The sequence below is a fragment of the Tupaia chinensis genome, unplaced genomic scaffold, assembly GCF_000334495.1.
Source record: "Tupaia chinensis unplaced genomic scaffold, TupChi_1.0 Scaffold148940_1, whole genome shotgun sequence".
NCBI classification, from domain to species: domain Eukaryota; kingdom Metazoa; phylum Chordata; class Mammalia; order Scandentia; family Tupaiidae; genus Tupaia; species Tupaia belangeri.
The window spans coordinates 218,780-238,668 of NW_006208788.1; positions in this window are offsets into that span (position 1 = coordinate 218,780).

Sequence of the window (19,889 nt, forward strand, 5' to 3'; positions counted from 1 at the left end):
CTTTATACATTCAATCACATTAGTTTACAAATTGAATATTTCAACATGTGAACATTTCTCCCTAGACCATTTGATAAAACTATAAAATGTCTTCAACACATAATACCACATTTCTTTGTCCCATATTTTCTTCTCTTTTAGCTCTTTGAGGAGTTTTTAGCATGTCTAAAATTTTGTGTTTTTTTCATTTTTTTTACCTTAGAGCACGTCACAGGAAAGGGAGACAGACAGAGACAGTGGGAGGGAAGACAGAAATCTCTCCCCCCGCCTCCAGGGGAAATGGACATGCCATGCTCCCTTCTTCTCTATTCTCCTCCTGGGATCTTGCTGCATTATAAAGGAGTACTTAAAGAAACCCCAGCCTAGGCTCGCTGCTTTCATGCTAGCAACTGCCATATCCTGGAGTCTGCATACACTTTGTTTTCTCATGGGCTAATCCATATTGTCTGCCTTGGTCGCTCAAGTTCTTCCACATGTCACTTCATACAAGCAGATCTTATTTCTTCAGAGCTTCAGTGAAGCAAAATGACTCACCAGAGAGACCCGGACACCCAGTGCACACCTCTCATCCTGAGTTTCGAGGTCTCGCTGCCTTGGTATCAGAAGTCTTTGAGCTTCGCGGGTGAAGTTGTTACATAACGACCTGTTATGTAAGCATAGCAGATGACGTAGTGAATCTGGACAGAAAATCGCATGTATGACCCAGGAACGTTTATTTTAACGTGTTTAGTGGTGGCATTACTGGTATTCAGAGGGTAATCTCGGGAGCAGAACTTTGGTTGTGAAGTATTTCAGTACAGTGTCTAGCACAAATTAAATTGATAAATAATAAATTCACTTTCAGGAGAGTTATAACATTACTAAAAATTGAGAAATGTCTTAATTATGGATCGTGTCCATGTAAAGTCAACGGTGACAGACATTTTCTTAGTGTACAAGATACAGGTTCAGTATAGATTTGCAGAGTTAGGCGTCAGAGGTAAGGTCTGCGGGGCCTGCTGTGACAGTGTGTGCTGCTAGGACCCTCGGCCACACCGGAGGCCTGCATCTGACTCCTGGTCCAATGTAAAGGCCAGGAACAGTGGCATGCTCTGTAATGCCAGCTCCTCCAGGAGGCAGAGCCGGGAAGATCTGTGAGCTCGCAGCTGGCCTGGGCAACATAGTGATACTGTCTGAAAATGAGCTGGCTTGGTGGCATGCATCTATGGGTCCTAGCGGGGTGGCAGAGATACTAGGATCACAACATGATGGGACTCTGTCTTTAAGAAAATAAAAAAGGTGGGGCCAGCAGGTGGCGTAGTAGTTAAGGTGCTGGACTCCCATATAGCTAACTGTGGTTTGAATCCCAGACCTAGCGGCTTGAAACTCACACGAGGTGCAGGTGTGCTCATGCATGCCCAAAATCCCCAGAGGAGGATGGAGTAGAAGGAATTGCAGTGTGGCCATCTCAAGGGGGCGGGGGGTGGGGGTGGGTCTGATTTCGCACTTTCTTTCCATCTCTCTCTCTCTCTCTGTCTTGGCAAGCACACAGGCCCTATGGCAAAAATCTAACCAAGCAAATCAAATTAAATAGGGACCTGCAGATGGTATAATGGTATGTCACTGGACTCCCATGGAGTGGACCTCGGTTTGAGTCCCTGACCAAGAGATTTAACACTCAACACCAGACACATATACATGGGTGACCAGGATCCCGAGAGGAGAGGGGAAGAGAAGGGATTGTGGTGTAGCCTCCCCTCCTGGTGGTGGGAGAGCGTGGATATTTCTCCGTTTGTGTTTCTCTGTTTCTGTCCTTCCAGCGAGTACATGCCCCCCCCCAAAAAAAAAACTTCTCTAAAGAAAATTAGTTGATATTCATTGTATATCATAAAGAGATTAAATCATTTATGCATTTTTCTTACACAATTCATCTGCTGGGAGTGCCAGAAGGCACTTATAAGGAGACTGTGGCTGAGCAAAACAATTTAAAAGTTACAACTAGAATACACTTGGATTCATTAGTGCGGCCCTGGACACATGCAAATATACACATAATAAAGCAATTGCACTTGAAATGTTATCTAGTTCTTTGATTATCAGAACAATATGGCTTCATTATAGGTACATGAAAGTCTATTAAAAATATCAGACACATGTAGTATTGAGGGTAATAATCAGAATGCAGAAAAACATGGTCCACCATGCAGGATTCAGCTCCCAATGCACAGTGTTAAATCACTGAGCTATGGGGCCAGCTCACCCTTAGGTAGCTCTTTCCTCTCACCCCTAGCTTGAGCAACTTCCTCACACTAGCATCCTAAAATTCTAGACATTCTAAAACCAGAGCTGAGAAAGTGCCTCTCATGTAGTAACATTAGTAACCACACTACTCATGGTCTCAAGACACTGTCAAATGTTCAATGAAAGGAAAAAACAGTTCTGGTGGGTTTTTCCCAGTGAATCCTGTAAACGCTGATCAGTTAGTAAAGTAAGTTTTTGTGCAAAATTTTTTGTTTTACTTTTACTTTCAGGTTTTATAGGTCCTATTATTGCAAAGAGCATAGATTTATCATTTCCTTTTGATGTCATTGCATAACTCATTGATCCATATCATCTTATTAAACCATAGGGATCTTTGCTCTTACCTTATGGTGATTTTTCTTGAGTACAGACAGTACTGAACTTTCAGGACCAAGTTTAATTTGCTCATATTCTGTCAATCTGATTCTATTGTAATTTTTCTTATAAAACAGTTTTTTAATTACTTCTTTATTTAATTTTATTTGTTATTGTTATTTATTATTATTTTTTAGTGTGACCGAAGAGACAGAGAGAGAAAGTGAAAGAAGGAGAAAGTGAGGAAGCAGGCCCCCAGGTCAGGACTCAAAGCATATTTGGCCATGTGGGAGTCCAACGCCTTAACAACCATACCACCTGTTGCCCCCTATTACATGCTTTTTAAAAATTGGTTTATTCATTGTTAAAAGTTAATTATTAGATTGCTTCAATAAAACAGAGTAGCAGGAAAAGGAATTTTTATAGCATTATAGACTCTATAGTGTAAGGAGATTTTCTATAAATGTTTAAATAATAGTTAAGCAGCAATATTTAAAAGAACAGGTTCTCATTATTTGCATATATAAGCAGAGGAAATGTGTTGATAATCATTTTGTTCTACATAATAGGATTTTTAGACAGTAAAACTAATTTTTAGACAGTAATTTTTAGACAGTAAAACAGAAAATAATATTCATTAAAATATAAATGAGAATATAAAATATAATAGACCCTAATACCTGCCTTAAATTCCTTCACAAAAAATTTAAGATGGGAATAAAAATTGTTTTTATAAGATAGGGGAGGAAAGGACATGTGGCAAAGAAAAAACATTGCAAAACAAATTATCCAGAGAATTCTTTGTCCAAATTCCTTAAATTTTATATTAGTTTCCTGTGTTTTCGTCATTGGTGAAGATTAAAGGTCAATATATGTGCATTACCTTGTGGAATTGCCATGAAACTCTTGTGAGCCAGTAAAAACTGATGCAAATAAAAAGATACAATGACCATCAGCTTTTTATTGACAAAAAAATGTTTTTCTACTTTCTCATTGTGATCTTCTTTATAGAAAAAAGATTTTTAATGTGATTTTTCTTTTTCTTTTAAGAGAGAATTTTTTTTTTTTTTACATTGGTCGATATGCATTACAGTTATACTAATAGGGTCCAGCAGGTGGGATGGAGGCTAAGGCACTGGATCTCAGATAGCCAACTTTGCAGTTCTATTCCCAGACCTGGAAACTTGAAAATCACACCAGGCATGTGTGCATGCATGTCCTAGTAGGAAATAACAATGGAAATACCAATAGATTCTGGTTATAGTATCCACTAATATGGAGATGATTACAAAATTTAGTAAAGCTGTGAGACAATAAAAAATATTCCATAAAATGCACCTTAAATTGATTAGATGAAACAAAAAATTATATCATTTCTTCTTTAACAATTTCTAAGATAGAAGCAAAATTTTTATAATGCACATCTTTATACAAGCAATGGCATATTAGATTTCATAGACCTCTGCTTCAATTTTTTCATTCTATGTTATAAAAAATAAAATAATTTATTATTTATAAATATTTTCTTCTCTTTTTATTTACTTTTTTATTTCATTTTCTTTATACATTCAATCACATTATTTAGTTTACAAATTGAATATTTCAACATGTGAACATTTCTCCCTAGACCATTTGATAAAACTATAAAATGTCTTCAACACATAATACCACATTTCTTTGTCCCATATTTTCTTCTCTTTTAGCTCTTTGAGGAGTTTTTAACATGTCTAAAATTTTGGGTTTTTTTCGGGTTTTTTACCTTAGAGCACGTGTGCTCACAGGAAAGAGAGACAGACAGAGACAGTGGGAGGGAAGACAGAAATCTCTCCCCCCGCCTCCAGGGGAAATGGACATGCTTCAATCCCTTCTTCTCTATTCTCCTCCTGGGATCTTGCATATATGCACATGCACCCACTGTGATTTTTCAAGCCACCAGGTCTGGGAAACAAACTGCGATAGGCCATGTGGGAATCCAGCAACATAACCACTATGCCATCTGCTCACCCCACATGTCTAAAATTTTAAGTTCCAGGATGCAAGGAAGTTGCTGTAGGTAGGGCGAAATGTGGAAGAGTCATTTAAGGGATTCCATGTAAGCAGTAACTATCTACTTCTGCTTAAGTTTATTACAGTTATTGTTACACTAGGCTTTTGTTCTGCCCCATCACATCATAACTTAGAAACTTCATTCAAGTCATCTATTCATATTGAATCTTATAGTCATTCATAATATTGATTTTTTGGGGGAGAGATTTTTGCTATAGTGTGTGTGTGTTCACAGGAGAGACAGTGAGCTGAAAAGAGTGAAAGAGAGAAAAAAGACTTCAGATGGATGGCCATGGTACAATTCTTTCTCCTCCATTCTCTTCATGGTATTTTGAGCATGCATGCACACATGCCAAGTGTGAGTTTTAAGCTGCTGGGTCCAGGACTCAATCTGCAGGCAACTATGTACGAGTCCAGCACCTTAAACACTAAGCTAACTACTGGCCTCAAATTGAAATAATTTCAATGTTCTCTGTCTCCTTAGTGCACAATCAAATAATATATTATTTTTAAATAAGTTATAAAACTTAGAAAAATAGACGAAATATTAAGTAGTGTATTATTTGGCAGTCATACCCAATATTCATTGTTATTTTCAGAAATATCATGGTGTAGAGTATGGTGATTTACTTTTACTAATCTACAAATTACTAGGAAAAGTTTCTTGACCATGAAACATTAGAAAATATTGGCTATTCCAGAGACTGGTTCAAGCCAATGGACTTGCCAGATGACAGGCTGCCTGTAGCTGCAGGGCCTAATGGCTGGGACCTATGGCTCATCCCCTTCTCCACTCTCCTTTGAACTTTCAGGACTTCAGTGTTTTGGATATTTTATTTGCTTCTGAGGTGATGCTCAGTAGCTCAGTTTGAGGTATACCTGTTCTTTAGAAACAGGGAAGCCTTTGGATCACCCAGGACCAGTGACAACAGTGCAGGGTACTCGTGAGCAACAGGGAGACAGAGCATAAGAGAGATCACCAATTTTCTACTGTACACCTTTCAATGCTCAGAGATACCTTGAATAATTTAAGAAGTAAGGTATTGATGACCAGATGAGTAGGAACAATTGCAGAGGCACAAGAAATATGAGGAAACAACAATATGTCTTTCCCCCAAGGGAAAACAGCAATTCCACATCACTCACAGACAACACAATGGAAATCATGGAAATGTTGGATAAGCAGTTCATAATATTTGTAGTGACCAAACTAATTGAAATGCAAAAGAAAAAAGACAACGAGCTCCAGTAGATGAGGAAGTCTTTTCACAATTTGAAAGAAGAAATAGACAACTTAAAATAGACTCAAATGGAGCTGTTAGGGATGAAGAATGTGATACACAGAAAAGTAAAACCTCCCTCAAAAGTATTAAAAGTAGATTATATCATGCAGAATCTCGAGTGTAGAAGGAAAAAACCTCTGACCTAGAAAAAAGTATCAAAAAGATTGAGAAACAAGTGGAGAAAAATGGGGGTACTATACGAGAAGTACTGGATATCGTCAAGTGCCCCAACATCCATATAATTAGAATCCCAGAAGATGAAGAAAATAATAAGGGCATTGAAAATTTATTTTATTAAATCCTAGAAGAAAACTTTCCAAACCTAGAGAGGCATTCAAATACACAGACCCAAGAAATACATAGGGCCCCCAATAGAATCAAACCAAGAAGATCCTCTCCAAGATACATCATAGCAAGATTGGCCAAAACCACAAAGACAAGATACAAAAATTGGCAAGAAAGAAATGTCAAGTTGCTTACAAAGGTAATCCTATCAGGCTATCATCGGACTTCTCATCAGACACAATGCAGGCAAAAAAAGAATGGGGAAATATAGACAAAGTGTTCAATGCAAAACAATTTCAATCAAGAATACTATACCTAACAAGATTATTCTTCATATGGAAAAAAGATAAAAACATTCTCAGATAAGCAAAACCTGAAAGAATGTACCAACTTCAGACCAGCTCTTCAAAAGTTTCTGAAGGGAGTGCTGTACCAGGAAAACTAAAAAGTCAGATGGACAGAGGTAAGAGAACAAGAAAATGGCTCAATATGATAGGAACATGTCCAGAAAAGTCGATAATAACATTGAACGCTAATGGATTAAATTCTCCAATCAAGAGACACAGACTGGCTAAATGAATTAAAAACAGAAACCCTCTATCTGTTGCCTACAAGAAATGCACCTTATGGATAAATACATATATAGACTAAAAGTGAAGGGCTAGAAAAAGATATCCCATTCAAATGGAAATCAAAAAAGGGCTAGAGTTGCAATATTGATTTTAGATAAAATAGGCTTCAAGACAAAGACTGTAAGAAGAGAAAAAGAAGGGCATTATTTATTAGTAAATGGATTCAGCAAAAAGACATAATGCTTATAAATATCTATGCATCCAACTCAGGAGCACCCAAATACAAGAAGAAAAGACTGCTGAAGCTAAAAGGAGAGATAGGGTGCAACACTATAATTGTTGGGGATCGCAATACCCCATTATTTCCTTTAGACAGACCTGTTAGACAAAAAATAAATAGAGAGATGCAGGACCTAAATGATACCATAAATAAAATAGGCTTGACAGAGATCTATAGAACTTTCCACCCTAAGACCACAAATATACGTTTTGCTCACCACAGCATTGAACCTTTTCAAAGACTGACCATATGATAGGTCACTAATCAAGCCTTTACATATTCAAAGGCATAGAAACTATATCCAGCAACTTCTCTGAACATGATGGAATTAAACTCAATATTAATTTTAAGAAACACCCTCAAAAATACACAAACACATGGAAACTGAACAGTCTACTTTTGAATGACTTCTTAACTACTGAAGAAATTAAGTCTGAAATCAAAAACATTATGGAAACAGATGATAATAAGTACACGAGCTTCTATAATCTATGGGACATTACAAAAGCAGTCATAAAAGGGAAATTCATAGCAATTAGTGCACATAAGAAAAAGATAGAAAAGTGGCAAATAGACAACCTAACATGATGTCTCAGGGAATTGGAGAAACAACAACAACAACAAAATTCCAGGTGAAAAGAAATCATAAAGATTCAAGCAGAAATAAATGAAATAGAAAATAAATGAAGTATACAGAAAATAAATGAAAGCAAAAGCTGGTTCTTTGAAAAGATTAAAAACATCAACACACCATGAGCTAGACTGATACAGAAGAAACAAAAAAAAAAACCAGATAAATTAAATACATGATGAAAGAGGAAATACTACAACAAACACAATAAAAATACAAAACACCATCAGAGGATACTATGAGCTGCTATATGCCAACAAACAAGAGAGCATGCAGGAGATGGACCAATTCCTGGATGCATTTAATCCACCAAGACTGAATCAGGAGGACATAGAAAATCTGAATAGACCCATAACAACCCATGAGGTTGAATTAGTAATAAATAACTTTCCAACAAAGAAAAGCCCCGATCCAGATGGCTTCCCTTCTGAATTCTACAAAATTTCTAAGGAAGAGTTAACCCCTATCCTACTCAAATTAATTCTAAAGATTCAAAAGGAAGGAAACCTCTCAAATTCATATTATGAAGCCCCCATCGTCCTCATTCCCAAAACAGATAAGGACATGAAAAAAAGGAATACTATTTATCTTTGATGAATATAGATGCAAAAATTCTCAACAAAAGAATCTGACAACATATAACAAAGATTATTTATCATGAATAGGAAGGCTTTATTCCAAGGATGCAAGGGTGGTTCAACATATGCAATACCATAAATATAATAAATACACCATATTAATAGAAAGTAAGATAAAAACCCTATGGTCATATCGATTGATGTAGAAAAAGCATTTGATAAGATACAACAGGCACAACAAAAGCCATCTATGTAAAACCTATAGCTAACATTAACATTATACTGAATGGTGAAAAGCTAAAAACTTTTTCACTAATAACTGGTACTAGATAAGTTTACCCACTTTCTCCACTACTTTTTAATATAGTGCTGGAAGTCTTAGCCAATGCAATCATAAAAGAGAACAATATAAAAGGCATTTGAATAGGCAAAGAATAGCTGATAATATCTTTATTTGCAGATCACATGATGGTATAATTAGAAGACCCAAAGGCTTCCATGAAAAAACTTCTCAAAGTAATAAATGAGTACAGTAAAGAGGCAGGATACAAAACACCCAAAATCTATAGAAAAAAAAAAGTTGAACAAAGTAGAACTGAAGAAATGAATCCCTTTTACCATAGCCACAAGATGTATAAGATACCTGGGGATAAACCTAAATAAAGAAATCAAAGACCTTTACAAAGAAAACTATGAAAATCTTTTAAAAATATTGAAAAATTACATTAAAAAAATGGAAGGACATCCCATTTTCCTAGATCAGAAGAACTAACATAATAAAAATGGCAATTCTATCCAAAATTAATCTAAATATTTAATACAATTACAATCAAAATGCTAGAGACATTCTTCACAAATCTAGAAAAGACAATCATAGAATTTGTCTGGAATCATAGAAGACCTTGTATTGCCAAAGCAATCCTGAGCAAGAAGAGTGGAGTGGGTGGCATATCACTCGCTGACCCCATGATATAATATAAAGCTGTGATAATCAAATCAGCATGGTATAGGAACAAAAACAGACAGGTGGACCAATGTAATAGGATAGAGACTGAAGAAATAAATTCCAAAGATTACAGCCAACTGATTTTTGACTAAGGATACAGTCAATCCAGTAGGACAAGCAAAATCTCTTTAGTAAATGGTGCTGGATATACTGGGTATCCAACAAAAAGATGAATTTGAACCCCTATCTGTCACCATTAATAAAATCAACTCAAAATGGATCAAAGATCTGAACCTAAGACCTCGAACTATAAAACTACTGCTGGAAAACACTGGGGAGACTCTGGGAGACATTGGGGTAGGAAAGACAAGTGGGACCATATTAGATTAAGAAGTTTCTGCACAGGAAAGGACACAGTAAATAGTGTGAGTCGACCACCCTCAGAATAGGAAAATATTTTTGTAAAATGTGCCTCAAACAAGGGACCAATAATGATAGAGAACTCAAGCAGCTCAGTCGAAAAACAAAATAATTAAACCAATTAAAAGATAGGAAAATCAACTGAACAAAAAATCTCTCTAAGGAAGACATACGAACAGCCAAAAAAGCACATGAGGAAATTCTTAACATCCCTTATCATAGGGGAGATGCAGATTAAAACCATAATGAGATACCACCTACCCCTATTAGAATGGCAAAGATTCAAAATACAAAAAGTGATGTGTTGGTAGGGTTGTGGTGAAAGTATAACTCTCCTACACTGTTGGTGAGAATGTAAACTGGTTCATCCACTGTGGAAAACAATATGGAAGTTCCTCAAAGATGTACAAATAGAACTAGCAATCCAGTGATCCTTGGTATCTACACAAAGGACAGGAGAATACTCAGTCAGAAGAGCACTTGCACATTGATGTTTATAGCAGCATTATTCACAATCTCTAAAACATGGAACCAACCCAAATGTCCACAAACAGATGTATGTATGGAAAAAGTGTGGCACATATACTCTATAGAATACTATTCAACCATAAACAAACAAACAAACAAACAAAACAAGACCCTGGCATTTGATAGCAAGTGGTCAAACATGGAGTATCTATTGCTTAGTGAAGCAAATCAATTTATGAAAGAAAGATATTGTATGTATCCACTTAATATATACCAACTATCTGCACTTTATGGTAGAGATAGAAATAGTGAAGAGCATAAAAGCAATAAAAACAATTATGGATGGTAAAGACTGTGTTGAACGGGGCGTGAAAAGGAAGGAGTATAGAGAAGGATAGCATGAGAACAACAGAGAGGCATGACATTAGTGGGACACAGAAATGGTTTACTACCTGTCAATGATAACCTGTATAGTATTCTGTATAGTAGTCTGAGAAGTTAGTTCATGCTCATGTTAGGTACCTTCTTTTCACAAGTCAAATGATACATAGTGATTGAATGTTTAAAAAAAATAATGAGAAGAGGGACCAGCAGATAGCGAAATGGCTACATTGCTGGTCTCTCATGTAGTTAAGGCGAGTCCTGAACACGATGGCTTAAACTCATGCCGTGTGTGTGTGTGCATGAGTGCCCAAGATCCCAAGAGGCAAATGGAGGAGAGGGGATTGCAGCGTGGCCATCCCCTTTTGGGGGGTGATTTCTTGCTTTCTGTCTCTCTGTCTCTCTCTGTCTGTCTTTTCTTGCTTTCTATCTCTCTGTCTCTCTCTGTCTTTCTGGCGAGCACACACACCCTATAACTAAAACCTCTCCAAAAATATAGATAAATAAAAAATAATGAGACTAAATAATAATATTAATAATCTGAAAAAATGATGAAAAGCTATTTGATGATGACGATTTGGATAGTAATGTCTTTGTCTTGACTGATCTGCATGGTAATTCTGCTGGAAAAAGAAATGTAATATACTATAAAGATATATGAGATTCAATATAACATACAAACAATTATGATAATAATAAATTAAATTAAATTAAAAAATAAAATAATGGCTATTTTACATTGTCTTAGTCTAGAATGAGTCTTTGAAATCTATCATTTTAAAAAGGCTGTTTGTTCTTCTTTGAAAGCATTGTATTTTTCCTTTTTATATTATTTGTTCTTTTTGTAGTTATTATCTTATTTCATTCCCTATTTTCTATTACAAAATTCCTTCTTCATATAATATTTTCTCCCGCCTCTAGTCATATAGGTAATTCATTTCAAATAATACCCAAGTATTAACAAAATACAGCCTCCTTTAGGAAGACTCCAAATACTCCTCTCACTCTATTATTTTACAGTTATACCAACCTGTCTTGCATATGACACTTCATCAAAATTTTTTAAGGTAGACAATAAACAAAACCCTATTCAAAGGATCTGTTTTTAAAAGTCCCATAAACGACCTCTCATCTCTTGTGTTCCCTACTCAGAAATCTTTTTCTTCTATTTGTTAACATAGGTTCCTTATAACCATTAAGATCTTTCTCATCTCTGAAAGACTCTCTCTCCAGGTGCTTCTTGATTCCTCTTGCACTTCTATTGATTTGGACATGATGCTTTAAACTAGCTGGTGCCAGCAGGTGGCTGAAGGTTAAGGAAGCTGGATCACACCTGATTGGCTATACAGTTTGATTCTCCAATCTGGTGGCTTGAAAAACATGTCAGGTGTGTGCATACATGATCAAAATCTGGAGAGGAGAAGGGATTGTGGCATGGCCATACCGCATGAGTATTTTCTCACTTTCCTTTTTTCTCTCACTCTCTCGGCTGAGCACACACACCCTATAGGAAACACATACAATCACACACAAAAAATGTAATTATTGTTGAATTATCTAGAAAATTATTCTGAAATTAATATGTATCTGTATACTTTCATACCAACTTACTGTATTCCAGTATATAGAAAATAGTTTGTATAAAATAGTTGTTATACACAACCTAAAGCACTGCCTAACACTTGTGTCTATTAGGGAAATGTGTTGAATGTCACATGCCTTAGAATCTACAGAACTTCTTTGTTGATGTAACCAGAAAGCCTTTTAAGGTCAATAGTATACAGGTGACATTTGGACAATGGTAATTTTTTTTTTTTAATTTAAAATTGTATTGAATACTCTCTGTGTGTGCCTCTGTGTGTGTCTGCAGACTCAAGTAGAGAATATTTATTTTTCTTTCCTTATAATTTTTATTTAGCTTTATTTATTTAATATTATTATTATTTTCCAGTTTGACCAGAGAGAGACAGATAGAGATAGGGAGATGAGAAACCAAGCAGCCAGGTCCAGGACTCGAACTGCTGTTGGCCATATGGGAGTCATAGGTTTTAGCTACCACATCACCTGCCAGCCCCTCAAGTAGAGAGGGTTTCCAAGGTAATTTGGAAGCAGTTAAGTTTTGACATAAAGGCTACATTATTGCATCTTTTATCACCTTTTCATTCTTGTTACATGGCAGCAGAATATTGTGTAAATAGGTCACTTAGGGTTTAGAATCTCATTAAAAGTCTTTTACACTGAAAGAAAGAATCATCGATGTGCGTTATGTTTTAAATATAACTTTTAAAGTATTACTGACTTTTTTCCTAATTTTATCTACAGAGAAGGCATAACTCTGATAATTACTTATCTGCTTAGCTTTCATAGGTTACCAGAAGGATGTAAAATGTATTTGCTGACATTTAAAAAGTTACTCTTTGGCATCATTATTTGCTAATGAGCTTGTTTGGGAATGTTTGCAAGCTTATGTGACAGGGTGGCATTTTATCATACGAATAAGGTCAGGTGTGTATTAATCTATGAGAGAAAAAATTCTTCTAGAAAGGTGAAGCTATTGACTACATTCGAGCTAAAGCCTGCTTTAAAAATCAAAATGTGGCACCTCTAATTCATGTAGGTCCCCTAATTTGTGAGGTGCAGTTTTAGGAATTATCAGGCACTGTTTTGAGGTAAGGTGGGGATGGGGACCACATATTACTCATGTTAAAGGTTGTGTTTGAGCTAATTTGGGGTGGTACAAGCTATAATTTTAGAGGAAAACAGACTTGAGAGAAGATGCAAAAGCCACTTTAGTCTCCCTTAGGTTCTCCTGTCTTCATCATCTGTCATCATTAAAAAGTGTCTGAATGGCTCATTCAATTACTGCCATAGAGTGCAGACATTCCATATGTACTGAGCAGGGATATGCAGTGTGTGTTTTTGAAAGTCTGGTTTGCTTCACTTAACATTAAGTCTTCTCTATTTATCCACTTCAGATCAATTGACAGGATCTCTTTCCATGATAGGCAGTTAGCTAATAATGAGTGGCCGTCTTAAGAAAACAGTGGGACACATGTCACATCAATCACAACTTATCAGGATTTACAACCAGACCCTCCATGAAAATGTCTTCTTCCCACCCAGCTCCTGGCACTAGGAAGGTGAGATAAATCGCATTTTTCTTCCTTGGTACCTGAGGAAGACACATAGAGATGATAGTAAATTTCCCTCTTAACATTCCTCATAAATATAAAAAGACCCAACCAGACATTTTGGTAAACATCCTGATTTCCACTAGGGCAAGAAACTAATTGGGCAGTTCATCCTAATTAGAATTCTCCTATCATGGTGGCTCACACAGGGCATGCACAGTTAAGTAAACAAATTCCTCAAATTCTTCACCTGTAAGAGAGCATTGCAAGCTCAGGAGAAAGCCCAGGAATTCAAACAAAGAACTTAGGTAGTGTGACAGACCTCCCATTGTTAAATATTCATTATCACCTCTAGTAATAAAAATAATACCTAACCAGTTCCAAACACAGTTGCTACCTACCAACCTGCCTGCTCAAAGTCTTTTGTGTGTACTTCTTTTCTAAAATCTTCCTTTCCTATTAAATTATCTTTTCTATCTACTTTTATTTTTGTTGCAGCTTTATTTTACACCTAGGGACAGGTCTCTAGTTTTAGTGATCTGGACCCAAAGGACCAAGGATTTTACACAATGCATCTCAACACTCTCCCATCCTATGACTCTTTTTTTACTTGTTTTTATTTTATTTTATTTTTAACGTTTTGTCACAGAGAATGTGCACTTGCTGGAGAAAGACAGAGAGAGACAGTGAGAGGGGAAGTGAGAAATCACCACCACCACCACCACCACCACCACCCGCCCCTTCAGGGGGAAGGCTATACCTCAATCCCTTCCATTCTTCTCCTGTGGTTTTCAGCATACATACTTTAAACACCTAATGTGGTTTTCAAGCTACCTGGTCCAGGAATCAAACCATGGTTGGGCATGTGAAATCTCGTGCAGTAGCCACTATGCCATCAGTTGGTCTCTCATTGTTCTTACAGGTAAGTAGGATTGTATGGTGTACACGCACCAGAGATTTTCAATCCAATCAGTAGTTTCTGGACACTTAGGTTGATTCCATGTCTTAGCAATTGTGAATAATGCTCAACTGAACGAGGATGTGCATGTGTCTTTCTGACTGTAGAAAAACATTTCACTAAAAAACAAAAGGATATCTGGACTGCTATGACCAAGGGCTCTGTGGAACAATCACACAGTATTTTTGAACATGTTCGATACCACAAGGAAAATTTTAAGTTGGTCTTTAAGGAATAAGGGGATTTGGGAGCATTCTAAAATGATGAAGTTTCTCTTTTTACTAATACTTACTAATCATGTGACCATAGATTAAATAGGTATGGAAAACAGTCATTTAAAAAGAAGCATAGCTTAGTAGAAAAAAAAAAACAACGAAAACATTGTAGAGTCTTTGAATATGTACGTATTTCCTCCTGATAAATACATTAGTTTCATTAAAATAATTTGTGAGTTGATTAAGCTATTACTATGATAAGTGATATCATAATTAATGTAACACAATATTGTATATGAGAGGAAAAGAAAGTAGCATTTTCTTTTTTTTTTTTTAGGTTTTTAACTTTTTTTCCCAGAGAACATGTGCACTCACCAGAGAAAGGTAGAGGGACAGAGAAATGGAGAGGGAGAAAGCAGCCCCAATGGGATGTGTCCACACAAACATTCCTGTCCCTCCATTCCCCATCCTGCTGTGAAATAGGTCATACACGCACATGTGCTTAGTGTGTTTTTCAAACTAGCAGGGCTGGGATGTGACCCACAGTTAGCCATGTGGGATTGGGTTCCCTTAACCACTAGGCTATGTATGGGCCAGCCCAATAGTAGAGTTTTTCCTGGTGATTCTTGAAAAGGATTATGGTGTAAACATAATGTGAGTATTGGCCTGTGATGAGTAGCATTTTGAGAAGTAGGGATGTGGGTTGTCATGTTTTACTTTCCAGTCATTGGTAGAGCTCAGATGCATGCTTTACAAAGAAAAAGATAAAATATTGCCCAATAGAAGATAGAAAAGAAAGAAGACTTAGCTTCTATATAGGTGTCTTCGTTTATTAGTGTTGGTATAACAAAATAACACAGACTGAGTAACAAAAATAACAGAAATTTATTTCTTATGATTCTAGAGGATGCAAGATCTAAGATCAAGCCTCTAGCAGACTCATTGTCTGGTGAGGTTCTAGTCTCTGCTTCCATAAAAGTGCAGGGAGTGTCGGGTCCTCCAAAGGAAAAGAACACTTTGTCTTCAAACCCTTTTATAAGGACACCTAATTTCTGAGGTAGGAGCCCTCACAGTCTAATCACCTCCTGAAGGCCCCACCTCTTAATACTCTTGGATTGGAAATTCCCGAATTTTGGAACAGGTATGAGTAACTGTGTCAGACCAGATTCCATTCATTTTTTCAATGACCTATGTAAATGGTAACTCAACTAGGCTGACATTAAAGTTAAGGCTACAGAGAAAGAGAACAAAATGAAAATATCAGGAGACTTGGGGAGGGGTAGTGTGGCTTCTCTGAGTGTGCATGAGACATCGCTGGGAGAGATGATGGAGATGAGCAGAGCAAATGATCAGTCCAAACTCAGTCATCTCATTCTTTGTCCACATTTCCCTCTCAAGGAGCATTTCTTTAGCAAGCAATGATTGAAGCACACTTATCTGATCAAGTGGAGAAACAACAAGGAGTGTGGAAGGGAATGACAGGTTGAAAAGTTTGACAAGATGCCCTATGTAAAGAGCAGAACATTTGTTTCATGTAGTCGACTCAAGCCAGTACAGCAACAACCAATGGGTCTCAAGAGAAAAGAAATGAGGGCCTTGCAGTGGCAACTGAAGGAAGAAGCAATAACAGCAAGGGAAAACAATCAGGTCGGATTGATGGAGCTCTCCAGTCCACCACTAGTAGGGAGGAAAACTTTCTTTCTGGGAAATATGGCCTAGTGTTAGGGCATTTTTTTCTAGCACTTAGGAAAGAATGAATATAGAGAATAAAATTGGAACTTGATATCTAGATTTTTGTAATGTATTTACTATAGTTCCCCTTTATTCATGGTTTGACTTTTAATGGTATCAGTTACCTATAGTGTGGTCTGAAACCATTGCATGGATCCAAGAAATAAACAATTCATAAGTTTTAAATCTCACGCTATTCTGAGTAGCATGATAAACTCTCACGCTGTCTTGTTCCATCTTACCTAGGATATCTGGTACGTGAACCATTCCTTTTCTAGTTTACACACACTTACTTTACCCAATTATTATTCATGTATGAGCTTCCCAGCTATCGGATAGAAAAAAAAAGCATAAAGAAGATTTGGTGCTACCTATGGTTTCAGCTTTCACAGGTATTCTTGGAACACATCCTCTACAGACAAGGGGGCAGAATTACTTTATTGCTATTAATATGTGTTGCAAAGACATTTGGAAAGTGCAGAGTGCATCTGAAAACAAAAATCCAATTTTAATCCTACTCTAACATTATGAATGTGTTTATAATCTGGGTAGAGATTACATTCTGTTATTATGTAGAAATATATTGGAAAAGCTTGAAAATTTTAATTAGGAGACTTCCATAAGGGGAACTGTAAATAAATAGAAAACAAAAAAGCAAAATGCACTAATGTCCACACTTCTAATTTCTCAGACATGAATGAAATCTGAAACATAAACCTGGTTGAAGAGAAAGTAGATCATGCTGGGAGCAAGGAGAAGTATTTAAATTATTTTAACGGCTGTATGTCAAATTACAGCTTCATGATTTTACAGAATTAGAGGTAGTGTTACATGATGAGAGCATGTAAAGTAGCCATTAATCCTCCCTGAAAACATTAAAAATAGTATCTTCTATTTGACTTTCAGTTCCTTTCATTTTAATAGAGTAAGAATCATAAGACTGCTCCTATTTATATAGCACCTACTAGCATCAGAACTATTCTATTTTTACTTTTGAATGAGATCTTAGTTTAATCCCCAAATAACTTTACATTGAAGGTACTGCTTATTTGCTTTTAATAATATACAAATAGATGTACTGAGACTCAGTTATTAAGCAACTCCCTGAGGTTACACACACTTGGTGGACCACAGAGTATGTTCACATCTAAACTGACTTCAGGGACCACTGACACTATCATTAACTGCCGTGTGTCAACAATTGGCTTGCCACCTTAGACTATTTCAATATGATAGCACATAAGTTATGGCATAGAATTCAACAGGTTTCTCCATTACACCACCAAACAAACTTGTGATATTTGCCTCAGCCCTTCTATACAAATTTAAGCACAAATTCAGTAGTCCCTACTACTTTGCGTTATTATTACTGCACTATACTTTTGTTTACGTCTTTGTTTTTCCTTGAGTTTTTTAAAGTTTATATATAGAGAAAAGTTTCAGAATTGTAGAAATCCTTTCTAATTGTTATTTTATATTTTGTTTACATTTAATTGCCATAAATCTTTATGACATACAAATGTTTTGTGTTTTTTTGGAGGGGGGAGGTTTTTGCTATAGGGCACTTGCGCTTGCCAAACAGAGAGAGACAGAGAGGACAGAGAGACAGAAAGCGAGAAATCACCCCCCCCGGGGGGGATGGCCACACTGCAATCCCTTCTCCTCCATTCTCCTCTCGGGATCTTGGGCACACACACACATGTGCCTGGCGTGAGTTTCAAGCCACCGGGTCCGAGACGCAAACCACGGTCGACTACGTGGGAGTCCAGCGACATAGCCATTACGCTAACTGCTGGTCCCTACAAATGGTTTTTCAAAGTATACATGCAGTGTATGATAATCAAATGAAGGTAGTACTATATTCATCTTCTTTAACAAAAGAATCTTTACACTCTTCAGTCTGTTAAATGTTTTACTGAGCCTCTCCTACCCACCTGCCTCCCATACAGTCTCTGGTATCTACCCTTGTCCTTCCTACTGCATTTGAGTATTTCCATTTCTGCCAAAGAATGCAGATATAAGGTATATGCTGATTGGGGACATACTGTGTTTGTCTTTCATAACCTGACTGCATTTAGCATTAAATCTATTCATCCACTTTGTATCAAATTGCAGAATCTTACAGATTTTTATTGTTTGAATAATATTCCATTGTGTATATGTACCACTTTTTTTTTCCCCTGGTCAACAGTTCTTGGACACTTAGGTTCATTCTGGGTAATATGGTAGTTTTAGTTGTAAAAATTTGAGGAACCTTCATCTAGATTTCCACAGTGACTGTGTACTAGCTTACATTCCCACCAGCAGTGCCTGAGGACACTGAGCAGTGTCCCTTTTACCACACCCTTGCCAGTACTTGTCATTCTTAGTTTCTTTATTATAGGCATTCTGGATGAGGATAAGTAATACTTCTTAATTATGGTTTTGATTTGATTTTTCCTTATGATAAGAAACAGTGATCATTTTTACATGTTTTTCAACTATTCATATGTCTTCCTTTGAAAGTCGTCTGTTCAGCTTATTTGCTCATTTTAAAACTGGATTATTAGTTTTTCTATGGTTAAGCAAATTGTTGGAGATTTCAAAACCCCAGTGTCACCACTGGATAGATCATCTAGAAATAAATTACACAAAGACATGCAGAAGCCAAATGATGCCATAAACCAAATGGACCTGACAGAAATGTTTAGAACTTTTCACTAGCAACTGCCAAGTACATGTTTTTATTTTTTTAGCCCTGGATGAAACATTTTTGAAGATTGATCACATATTAGGACATAAAGTGAGCTTTTACAAATTTGAAAGTATAGAAAATACACTAGATTATTTTCCAAACAAAATGGGATTAAATTTGAACAGAAAAAAGTCTTTGAAATGCCCAAATACATGGCAAATGAACAATTTGCTCCTGAATGACTTCAAAACTACTGAAGAGTAGTCAGCTGATAATGTGATGGTTAAGGTGCTGGATTACCACGTAACTGATTTTGCTTCTAGTACTGAACAGATGGTTTGAAGGTTTGAAAATCATACCAGGTATGCCTGTTGTGCATGCCCAAAATTTCAAGAAGAGAAAGGAGGAGAAGGGATTGTGGCATGGCCGAACTCCTTGGGGGGATGATTTCTCACTTTTCCTTCCTCTGTCTCTCTCCAGCAAGCACACATATTCTATTGGGAAAAAAAAAAGAAAAAAGAAAGAAAAAAGAAAGGAATTAAAATAGAAGAAAGAAAACAACAACAACAACAAAAAAAACTACTGAAGAAATTAAGCCTGAAATTAAAAAAAAAAAAAACAACATTCCTTCAGGTAAATGACAACCAAGACACACCATTTGGTAATTTGTGGAACACAGTGAAAGCAGACCTAAC